At 39.9% G+C, this 12,539-nt stretch overlaps 1 long non-coding RNA gene across 1 annotated transcript; it reads left to right on the top strand.

Annotated features, from left to right (window-relative positions):
* Positions 1-997: 997 nt before the first annotated feature.
* On the top strand, positions 998-2,426 carry LOC139204344 (uncharacterized). Its single transcript, XR_011584421.1, has 2 exons — positions 998-1,184; positions 1,713-2,426. It is a non-coding gene; the product is annotated as an uncharacterized lncRNA (long non-coding RNA).
* Positions 2,427-12,539: the final 10,113 nt, after the last annotated feature.

Raw genomic sequence — 12,539 nt, forward strand, 5'->3', positions numbered from 1 at the left:
AACTGTTCAGGACTGTCACATCCAAAACATGGGAGACAGTCTTTTCTCTTGTAAAACTGAAGCACGGTTTGAGAGCACTTTGGATAAATCATAAACCTTACCTTTTTTATATGACCTTCCACCTCCATGTCCTTTCTGTCACATGATGTTAAGTTCTTGATCCGTCTTCCATGGCATAGACAAACTCTCCTAAGTAATGGTAAAGTTTCCATATAATTGGTTATGATTTTTTTGTTGACCAAAAGGACTGAACGATGTCATATACAAGGAGAGGACGTCTCCAACACTATTTTCCATAAACAGAGATGTGTAGATGCAGAGTTTGTAATGACTGATGTAGCGGAAAGGGGATTGATGTGTTAATGTCTACTGACCCTATGCACGATGACATTAAAACCAAATGTGCAGTAAAATCAATCATTCATCCATGTTGGTTGATTTATTGATTCAACATTTGATTAATTCAGGTCCTGGAAGGGGTGAGACAGACATCTCTTTCCTTGCACAGGCTGTTTCTGGAAGCGTCCTCCAGCATCATGGGGTGAGGCTAAGTAGCCATGGAAGAAAATCAGCCCTGGGTAAGGCCACATTTGAAGCTATAAGATTTGACAACATACACCAATGATCCCACAACAGAGGTAGAAAATACAGCAGATGCGGAAGATGTGATGGATGGACTCAACTAACATGATTCTATGCACAAAAACTTTTGGGAACAAATGAGTAAAGTTAGGTTGAACTGTCAATTTATTGAAAATCAAATCAAGCTTTTCTCGGTCTGTCTGTATTAAAATGAATGATGGCACATACATATACATACATATGGAGCCATGTAAATATACACACGTGCACACATACTGTACACACACACACACACACACACAGATGGGTGTGACGGTCACCTGTGTGAAGCCCCTCCCTCTATCTCTGCAGCTCTCTATAAAATTGTCAGGCATTCCAGCCAGCAGCATCTTTTCAGCCTTTGTCCATCTCTGTCTGTCTGTCTCACTCTCAGGGTGAAGACAAAATTGAAGATGAAGCTTGCTGTGTTTGTGTCCCTGCTTGCGATTATACCGTTCCAGGCCGAAGCTGGTTCATGCATCGGTAAAACCGTGGATGTGTGGGTGGCAAATGGCCATGATCTCACAGGGGATGGACTTCAAAACCCAGATCCCTATGTTGTGGTGAGTTTTCTTTCTCAAGATATAGCCAAACGAAAAATTTGGTATTCTGGTTTTTGATGCTGTGTGCTACTTTTCTTTATTTTAACATTTGTATGCTAATATTAGCATTACATATTGGTTTAGCAAGAAAACCATATTAAAATTATACTGTATGCTTAATCTTGCATAAGAATAATCCAACAGGAGCAGCAGGCACCTGAATTGTATCCACCAATGTGACTGAATAAAATGGAAATAGAACTTTTAATCAATGAATAATGCCCTTTTGTAAAATGTACCTGCACCTACATAGATGAATTTTAGAAATCCAACCATGTACATCTAACAAAAGTTATACTTCATGATATTCCCCATTATGTAAACTCCAGCTATTTGAATGAAGAATTATGGTACAGTAAGAATTGTGTAAAACGTATCAGGTTACAAACAATTTTTTATTGTTCCCTGACTTGTTTTTCAAGTGGAAAAATATCGTTCGTGTAGGTATGTGAAGTACAGTAATTTCCATTTCCCAATTTGATCTAACAGGTGACGATCGGCACTGACACCAAAAAGACCAGAATCATTCATGGAAGCTCCAACCCAAGTTGGTGGCAGAGGTTACGATTTTATAATGCCGACAGTGACGTGATGAGAATAGAGATCTGGGAACATGACGAGGGACTCCGTGGCGATGATGACCACTTGGGAACCTGCATCGAGCCGATAGTGTCAGGAGGTGAAAAATATACTACTCTAGAATGCTCTGCAAGGGACTCAGGTTCCGTCAGGCTCTTTTACAGGTGTTACTAAATGTAACCTGCTCTCGAAAGTGAAAGGGCACAATTTGAGATGAATAAAATCCACTTTCTGTTTGAAATGTTTGGTGGTAGCAAGCACAACTACTTATGGAATACAGATGATTTTTTTCCCCACAATATTGTTTTACTTTATGCACTTCTTTTTTTTGTTTTTTCAGATTAGATGTTCACAGTTTTGAAAGTACATTTTCAAATGCCACCGTGTACAAAACAGCCTGTGACTTTAACCAGATGAAAAATGTAAACAAATCCATCATCATCTTTTATATAATTGAAAATTATGTTAAGAAAACTCTTTTTCTCTGTACTGTCGGCTATTTGGAGACTGCAGCAGCTCATAATGTTTTCTGCACAACTGTGATAACTTTTCTCTGAAAGATCGAATTCTGTTTTAAATGAGAAAGTTAGTGAATAAAACCAAATTAAGGATCAAAGTCCTCCACGTTTTTGGCATATATCTGACTCATTATTCTAGCCAATCTTGCCACATCAATGCTTCTTCCACATCAGCCAAACTGGGCATCTTGGATCCAACCAGTCTCAATTGTCGGTCGTGACAATCTCTGTAAAACTTGCATTCACCTCAGCTCATTTTAACTCTGCTGAATCTTTTGGGGGCCAGTAAGACAGATCCCCTACGCTAAGTCTTCTCCTTCCTGGTCTTCAATACAACCATCTCAGACCATCTTAAGCGGACTACAGAGAGTAAAGAGTGGGAAAATGAAAGTTTTGGTGCTTGGTACCCTCAGGTCCAGTGGACCCAAACACCACATATGTAATGTGAACATTGAAATAGGTCCCCTCGGTCCCAAATAGGAGTCCACAGCAATGCTATGTGCACTGTGAAGCTTTACTTGGCACAAGGGTACTAACATCAATACTTAACCTAAATAAATAAATAGATATAAATGTATTATGGTGAGCACTATTCTAAAAAAATCTTCAGAATCATTCTCATAAAGTTTTAGGAGGTAAAATTAGTTGTCTTGTTTTGTTTCAGCAAACATGTAACGTGTAGAAACATGTAAACTGTTGACAAAAACCACCCTTTGCAAACATGACTGTTTATGCCTTCAAGGGTTTAATTCTCAGTGTAGAGTACTCTGCTTAATGTTGAATGCGCCACATTTGTCCAACTATGTTTTGTCTTCGTTTTTCTAACATTTTGCTTGCATGTAGGGAAACAAATTAAATACATTCTTTGGAGCATAGTTTTATTTTATGTCATCTCGGTCATCTCTTTTTCCCTCCAAAAAAAGGAGGAATGGGGCCAATATGTTCACAAAGAGCAATCCGTTTTTGTTTTTTTTATTGTTCCCTGACATGTTTAGGGTGCATACTTTTTCTTCATGGAATTATTTGAAATAAAAATAAGTTACATTTCCAGATTTGATGTAACATAGGTGAAAATTGGCAGTGACATCCAAAAGACGTTATCCAGCCAAGCGCCAACCCAAGGTGCCACAGACTACGTTGGATTATGTTTTAATGCCTGTCGTCCTAAATCCGTTTTACACTATTTACATAAAAGCTAGTAGAATAGATTAGACAATTGATGAGTCTATTGTTATTTATCACAGATAATATTCAATCAGTAAAATTCATGTCACTGAGTTCGCCAAAATTCAAGTCACAATGGGACAGTGTCAGCTCTGAATGTGCAGGTAGAATTAAACGTGAGATATTGAGAGTGCATTTAGTCATAAAATAAATCTTAATTTATTATGCTAGCATTCCTGTATCGCCTTATTTGCAGCAGCAGTTTTTATATTCTGCATAGCTCTCCATTAAAATGACCAGTTCCTATTGACTGAAGTAGGCGGTGTGTGATCCTCCACTCCACTTTGTGCCAATTAAAATGACACATCAAACACCCCCTATTATGGGAATGCACGTAGACCCTGAAGAGGAAAGCTTGGGTTAACAAAGATGGGCGATAACTACTGTCGTGACACCAATTATCCCTGATTGCAAATTTAGGGATTGACGAGCCAGCTCATGCTAACAAAGCCTGGCCAGATAAAAAAAAATGTCCATGTGTGGACAATATTGTTATCAAATAGTGTTGGAAAAATAGTACTCCAGATGGCTCAATATCATTATACTGTTAAATTGTTTTATTTCTCTCATATTACATTACTATGTCAGCATTAGTGTTATGACATTTTCTTCTCAATTCATATAAAACCAGACCAGGATCACATAATCCCTCATCTCAATATAGTTACCAAACTGTTGTATAAAACAGCTGATAATAGCAGACACCACCTAGGGAAATTTGGCAAATTGCTGCAGTAGTTCAGCAAGGTTATTGTAAAAGAAAACACTTTCATCATCCAATATCAAATATGTGGAAGAGCTGCGGTTGAAGAATTCTCGACCCTCACGTATTGATCCAGAGGCCTGTACCCCAGCACAAAGAAAAGCCATACATGAAATAAAAACCTTGTTTCATTTTTTTACAAAGAGGGAAAGTGTTCTAGCAGCTGTTCGACCATTTTTTAGCTGATAAATCTAATATCTGATCTTGCTTTACTTCCATCATCTTTTTTCCCCAACGCCATGCTTCCCTTGTGCACGTTGTGGGTTTATTTTTTACCTTTTCTTTATTTGTATGTGGTGTTAGTTTTGAGTTGTCTGGCCAACAAAATACACATAATAGGTTGGTATCTCTAGCAGAGGAGCCAGATAAAATGAATTAAATTGTCTGGGCACCATTGATATAGAAATTCTGTGCCATTCCATCTTGTAGATGTTGAGATGTTCGATAGGATAAGTGAAAACGTCTGAAGTAAGTAATAGGATCATGAAAGCCATTAGAATGTATCCTCTTGGGACCTTGACTGTCTTTTGTAAATCTCATAGTAAGTTCTCGAAGAGTTACTTATCTGTCACTAAACTCCATCAACTTCACAGCTTTTGGCTATTCGGCTTTCAAACGCAGGTGAAAAAATGTTTCATAATGGCTTTATTGAAACTGTTACAGAAGTAGCCATAATGATCAAGCAATATTTACACACATGCATCTAGTACACGAGAACACTGAGAACAATGTGCTCAGTGTTATGCTACATTGTCATACTATAAGCAGTTGACGTTAAAGTTTTCGAAGATTTCTGTGATTGTGGTTACTGGTGATAATACCAAAGGCAGTTTAATATTACAGAATTCTGTGGCAGCAAACATTGTCTGAGCAGCTACTTTGTTAAAAATACAACAGAAGAGCAACTTGTGTACCTGTTAACCCAGTGTGTTGCCATTTGAATGCTTTTAATGTGAATGTCACGTTTTGTACAGCTGTGATGCGGCGGTAGGGGAGTGAGCAGTAAACAGTGAGGCTTGTATGAATCACAAATGGTAATACTGGATTACATGCATGCATCTTTTCTTGTGAATCCCCTGCATGTAGTCTGGTCATCTGAATGGCGGACCACCACTAACAATGAAGACTACGACATAAAGAGGTAAATTCAGAATGCAGGGTTTAATTTCAGGAAAATCTTAAGTATAAATGTAAGGAGTGCTGAGATTTTGGGGAGACTGATCATTTTCTCTTTTGTCCTGCATGACTGTGGGGAAAAAATCCACGGGAACACGTTTTTGTAGCCTGTTAGGAATCACTTAAATTAACTTAAAATGTCCTTATTAACATTACTTTGTAGTTAATTTATATTATTTCCACATAGGAAATTTAATGACAACTGTATTACAAGATAAGCACACATGAGGGCTGGCCATGGCATGTAGACCAGCCAGAGGGGCCAGCCTTGGTAGTTCAGCCCTTTTCCAGCAAAATATCTGATCCTGCGAGTACATTATCCAGTAGTAACAAATTCACTATCATTTCTAGTTGTGTTTAGACACTCGGCACAGTTGCAAAACAGCTGCAATGGCTTGCTTAGAAAAAGCAAAGCCTTTGTTAAAATTACTACCTTTACAATGCAGGCAACTTTCATGGTCAGGGATAGAGGAAGCCAACATTGACTGAAGGCACAAAATGGCTGTAGGCACCATCTCCTTCAGTGGACTTTGCAGCTCTATCACAGCTTCATATTATTGCTCTGATGAAATAATGCTGTAATTTGCGTTGGTTTTTCTTCCGCGAACAGCTTCAAAATTGCCCACACATTTACGTCCTCGTTCCTTCTATCCCCTTTTATCCTTATTATTCCTCTCCACCAGTTGTGTCTCTTCTCTTCTCCTTTCCTTTACCCTGCATTTAACCCGCTTCCTCTCTCTCTCTCCCCTCTGAGCTCCACGCTAATCACGCACTAGACAGTTCCACAGGCCCCCAATTCCACTTCAAAGGCCAACCATTTCCTCCTTGTCTGTAAGAGGACCTGTCAGCCCTGCCTGCCTGCCTACCTACCGCAAAGAGAGAGCAAGGGAGACAGAAAGAGAGAACATGGGGGAATGGGAGACAGAAGGAAAGGATGTATAAAAAAGCAGTAGAGGAAGAGAGGCAGAAAAGTTGAGAGCACGGTCCTCGAGGAGAGGCAAAGTGGTGGTGTCAGTGCTGTGGGTGGCACTTCACCAGATGAAACACATCAGCACAGAGGTGCGTTTTTTTGTTAAGTGTGTGTTAAAAGTATTTGAGTGCTTGCGCATGTTTGGAAGAGCGCACGTCAGCGCTTCGCCAGTCTCGGAGTTGGTGGAGAAAAATAGAAAGAAAAGAAAAAAACAGAAAAGGACCATTTTTATAGGACCATTTTAACAAATGCTTTACCTTGCGATTTCTATTTGAACTTTTCTCCCGCTTTGCCTACCTCTCTTTCTCTCTCACTTCTTCTTCTCCTCCCTCCTCTTCCTCGCTCGCTTTTCCACCCCGCAGCAGGAACAAGTGAGAGGAGCGAGCGGCGCAGTGTCCTGTTCCTCCCCGTCTCGTTTTTTGGAGCGTGAATTAAAGTTGCATTCCGTGCCGCCATTGTTAGGGTAATAAGAAAAAGTTATCTTCAAAGGGTTCGGGTGGCGAGAGAGGAGAGAGCCAGGGGGATGGGAGACGAAGTGTGTGTGCATGTTTGTGTGTGTGTGTGTGTGTGTGGAGGGGCATAGGGTTTGGGTACAGCGGAGATTTTTTTCTTGAGTCCTTCTAATGCGTGAAATTACACCTGCCACCTTCCTGTCTGTGTACTGCGGATATGTGTGAGTGTGTGCTTGTGTGCGCACAATCGCACATTTCCATACTTGTGTATGTGCTCATCCACATGCACGGACTGATATGTATAGCATATACTTAACAATACTCCAGTTTAACACACACACACACACACACACACACACACACACGCACACTAACCACCACACATTCTCCACCCGAGTGCATGCTGTCTAAAGCTATATTTCTGCTAACACGGTACGCAACACTATATTCTTATTAACAGTTCCAATTCCTATTAACAGTCAGTCCCAGATACCAAGTTAATTAACTCTCTGCCCTCTTTCTCCCCTGGCTATCAGCACACAGGTAGCCTTTCATGTTGCCACCGAGAGATAGAGGAAGGGACGGCTGGGAGGGGGAGAGGTAAGGAGTGAGATGGAGCAAAGACGAAACGGAGAGGTGGAACGGGGTAGAAGAGAGAGAGAACGAGTGAGACGAGGAGGGAGGAAATAATGGGAGAAGAAAAGGATGAGGAACAAGGAGAAAGAGAGAAGAGGTTGTGAGGGAGAGAGGTGGCGGAGGGGGGTGTGAGGACAGAAACATGAGCTAAATTGGATTTGGATGAGAAACCGCTGAGAGGGTTGTAAGTGGCAGGGACGGTGGATAGAATGTAAGAAAGGTTTTTTTTTTTTTTTTTTCTTTCTTTTAAATTTCTTCATCTTTTCTGTTTTTCATGTTCAGCGTTTCAACACCTGCTCAGAGCGCAGCAGGAGATGAAACAAATGGAGAGGGAGGAATGGGGGGGTTAGCTGAGGAGGCGAGCGCTTGGAATGAAAGTGGTTACAGAGTTTCCCCTCGGATTTTTTCCAGCAGCGGTGCTATTTTGCGCCACCGGAAGATATTCAGTGCATCAGCTGACACAAGAGGGCTTCAGACCTTAGACGGTATAAAAGAAGTGGACGTAGCCACTGTAACGTCACCAGTTGGTTTAGAGACTGCCGTTTTCATGTTTGGCATTGTGGGCTCCAACATCTCTATTTCGGATCCAGAAGTAACATTCAATCTGCAAAGAACTCCGTGTCTGATTGGTTAGGGTTCGGTGTGACTGACCTCTGATTGGTTAGTAACAAGTGGTTCACACGTGGTTCAAAGCTAGTGGATCCTGCAGGATAATTTCCAGAAAACAAAGTTTTTATTAAACTAGAAAGTCAACCTGGAAATAGAAAAGAGGGAAAGAGTTCTTAACTGAACTGTTTAATTTGGATTTGTCGTATTTTTCTTACTCATTAATGTCTGAGGTGCTTTCACACATATTTACTGATAAGGTAAACTGATTGTAATCCTCACTCATTCCCGGCTGTAGCTGCTTAAAGTAGAAGAGTTTATTTCATTTTTTAATTTCATTTTTTATTATATAGCAGAGGTGCTGTGCCACTGTTGAATGTATATAGGGGAGAAACTCTATTAGGTTTTGACCCCTTTACATTAGGGGCCAAGGGCCTCGCTGGAGAGATGAGCTCGACATCAGTTTACCAGAAGGCTAATGCCTGACATTTCTAACTATTAAGGAGTTACAGCATGCATCCAGGATGCTTTCCATTTGCAATGGTGTGTTAGCTTTCGCAGTCGGAATAGTAGATGGATGTGAAGTGCATGCATCCTTTGATTTGTGTGTCTGCGCTGAGCTTGAAGCCGCATGACTGATCTATTCTGTTTAATCAAAACAACTACAGCTTTGGCACTGGAGGTTGTTTTCACATGGTAGAACAGCAAGTGGGGATATATATATATTTTTTTTTAATGAAATTTAGTCGATGTAGTTTACAGTATGTCTCTCTCGTGCTTTTGTCTAATATGGTTATGTCAGAGAAATAACATATTAAAATGAATAACATCTTTTTAATAAAATTATACTATTAAATACTATACTATTATAAATTTTTACTATTACTGCATGATGCATGGGTTTATGAGGGGTTGAATGAAGGAGTAGGTGCAAATCAACTTTAACATCTGGTGCTAGCCATAACATTAACCCAGCAGCGACGGTAGTTGCGGCCAGCAGCAAGACGAAGTACAGTACGATGACAGCTATGTGTCGTGTGGATTCATCTTCACTGAGGATCCATCATCCCCTCTTCCTCTGTGCCTGTTATGAGGGATGAAATTGTCAAATCAAGCAACAGTTCTGCGCAAACTTAAACCTGACAGCAATTCATCCATCACTAGCCAGCAAGGATGAAGAGTATTTTATTCATTTGAAAAAGTTGACACAAACAAGTGTAAGCAAGTGATGTGGAAGTATGAATCTCCATCCATCTCCGTTGTTTGCATCAGGTTCGGCTCAGGTTTCCATTTCTGCCTGCATGACTAACCATGAACACTTAACACTTAATTAAGTTTGTTTCTCAGTTATTTATTTATTTTTTTAATTTTGGAAAACCACACACACACACACACACACACAGAGGAGGATTAAATGTCACACTGACAAATGGTAGAACAGACAGTGTCTGTGTATTTCTGTCCTTCCAGCTGCTGGAGTCATTATTGGAATAACCTGGTGATTCTCTCAACATACTGTACTGCTGAGTTTCTTCAATTGCAGTTTGTGTATGTACATCAGTGTATTTTGTTGTTGCAGAGATAAATCAGTTTTGTCACTAGTTTCCTATTTTACAGTTCATCAAAATGTGTTCTCATGATATTTTTTTCTCATTTGCTGTATTAGCACCATTTCCTGGTGAGGACCACGCTCACAGTGTGTGTCTGCAGCAGTATGCTCTCTACTGTTTGTTTGTCTGTTTGTCTTCCTCTCCCTTTAGGGGACAGTTAGTCACTGTTTGCTGTTACACTGCACACAGTCCACTAACCATTTATAGCAACAATACACAACTTTTACCTTGAGGCAGGACATACATTGTTGGCTCTACAAGCACCGTGTTTGTCAACAGAGTTTATCCTGGCACTTGTCACTCATCTAGTTGAGTTGTCTGTTTGACAAGAGCACACAGAGGCTGCAACAGTCCAGAGTGACGAAGAAGAATTCTCTTGACCATTGTCATTGCTCACTCTGTATAATTGATAGCCTAAACTGAACTAACACATTCAAGTTGCCTATTGTGTACTTTAAAAAGTTTTTAAAAAGTAATGAAAAGTGTTTTTTTTTTTTTTTTTATCCCAAATGTTTTACACTTTGTAAAACTGTTACAGAGTAAGGGCGAAAGTCAAGTGAAAAAGAGAGAGAAATGTGTGGGAATGGAAGAGAGGAGTCAAATCAGCATCTGCAGAAGAGAAGAAGCTGCTGAGAAGAGGGGAAGCAGTGTCACAGAGTCTAAACTGCAGTCTTAAATCCCTTGTGTTCTTCTGACCAACAGTCCAAATCAATTTACTATAGTAGAAAACAGAAGAAAATCAGCAAATGCTCATATTTGATGAATTATATTTTTTCCCATGGAATGACAAATTTAATAATCATGTTAATCATATTAACATAATAACAATAGAACAACAAGGATGAAAAAGTATCCCAAATGTATTATATGAGTGTACTGGAATCTATTATTTTCTTGACTGAACAAGAGCTCATGTTAATGTGCAAAAACGCATCTCTGTACGGTATAATCACATCACTGTCCATTTCAACCGACGAGGAACTTTCTGCGCATTACTTTTTGGCTCCTGTGCAGAATTGAACTGTTAAGTTGTGGCCACCAGTGATTTGGCAAAAGCAGGAAGTGTATGCCTACATTCCCACAGCGGCTGAAGAAAACAGTTCACTAGCACATGTCTCAAGGCCTCAATTCCCACAGAATCCACCCGTGCTTATTTTTTCAGAAAATATATCTACTTACAGCCCTGCAAGAAGCATTGCATTCATGCCAAATACTAATAGCATGTAGTTCTGTCAAATTTTCCTCAGATGTGATGACGGGTATTGCAGAGAAATGCAGCACCACCTCAAGCTACAGAAATGTGAGCCGACGATATAAAATGAGTGGACGACTTCAGACATACACACATTAGAAACGGCTCTGCTACTCAGCATTGTAGATTCCTGTGAGTTTACATTTGATCTCATTAGAACTGCTTGTTTCTACTTCATTGTGTGTGTGTGTGTGTGTGTGTGTGTGTGTGTGTGTGTGTGCATGCGCAAGTGGGATAGTATTATGGGTGTGTGTCGGTGTTTTGGCCTGCTTGTATATCTGAATGTATCCCTCAGGCCTTTTTTCCAGATCATGGCCTTCATGGTCTCAGCTCGATGAAGAGGTCGTGACAGCCAATTAGCTCACACTAAATTGATCCAACCATCTTTATGTGTGTGTGTGTGTGTTTGTGTCTGTGGTTCCCAATCAGTGCTCATGTTTTATCGGCAAAGCCATTACTCATTTCATTGAGTGATTGGTGCATACAAAAAGACTCAAATTGGGAAATGTGTAATTTATGAAGTGAACTCTACCATATTTCTGGATGTGTAAAACAGGAATGTGCAGAGTGGAAAGTGGAAATAGGCAAATTAATCCTGTTTCTGTTTGTAATACGAGGTTAAATGTAGTGTATATTATTATTTTAGGATATTAAAGTGCTAATGTAAGTGGTCTTCAATAAATATTATAATAATAATGGGCACCTAATTGTAATATTGGTTATCGGTTTTCATAAACCCAGCAATAAACAATACAGCCATGAATATTATTGAAAAGAAAACCATTGTAACACTAACATTTATTCCCTAAACTCTATACTAACAAATATACTATATACTATATATATCCTTGGGTGTACCAGTTGAAGAGCCGGGTCAGTGACACGTAAATGACAAAGAGCCTTCACTAATGTTTTCAGTTACACCTGTGCTTTCCCTGCTAAGACAAAGCATTTGTTTCTGCCTCCACGCTTGTGATGGGAGTCTAGTTTACATCAATAATGATAGCCCTGTTTTCGTGGCAGTACCATTCTCATGCGGTTGCTTTGTCTGCAACAATAAATCATGCCGTTAGAGTATTACTTTATGCTTTATTTTCCATAGATGACTGATCCTCTCCGTTTGTCTCTCCTCATGTACAATACTTCACAATGTATCAGTTCTCATGCAGACTACTAGGCATGTTAACACCAACACATTCACTTTTCTGAAAGGGGAAGGGCCCACACAACTATTTTAAAGTATAGCAAAAGATTTTCTTAAGAAAATTACCCATTTTGTGGTCAGTTTCAATGCATTCCTAAATTTCTTTAGTATTTTTGTGTTTTTTTACTTGGTATCAAGCAACCACCACAACCGCAATATTTTCTCCAAATACTGTATGTGACTGGTGCTTTAGCTGTGGCAGTGCAGCACTTGAATATGGGACTGATGCTACTGATGCCCCGCTGACCAGCCCCTGTGGGGAGAGCTGACACTCGGCTGCAACGGTTCCAAAGCTATAGCCCGCAGGGACACGCAGCGGGACCTCA

The sequence above is a fragment of the Pempheris klunzingeri genome, chromosome 7 (genome assembly GCF_042242105.1).
Source record: "Pempheris klunzingeri isolate RE-2024b chromosome 7, fPemKlu1.hap1, whole genome shotgun sequence".
NCBI classification, from domain to species: domain Eukaryota; kingdom Metazoa; phylum Chordata; class Actinopteri; order Acropomatiformes; family Pempheridae; genus Pempheris; species Pempheris klunzingeri.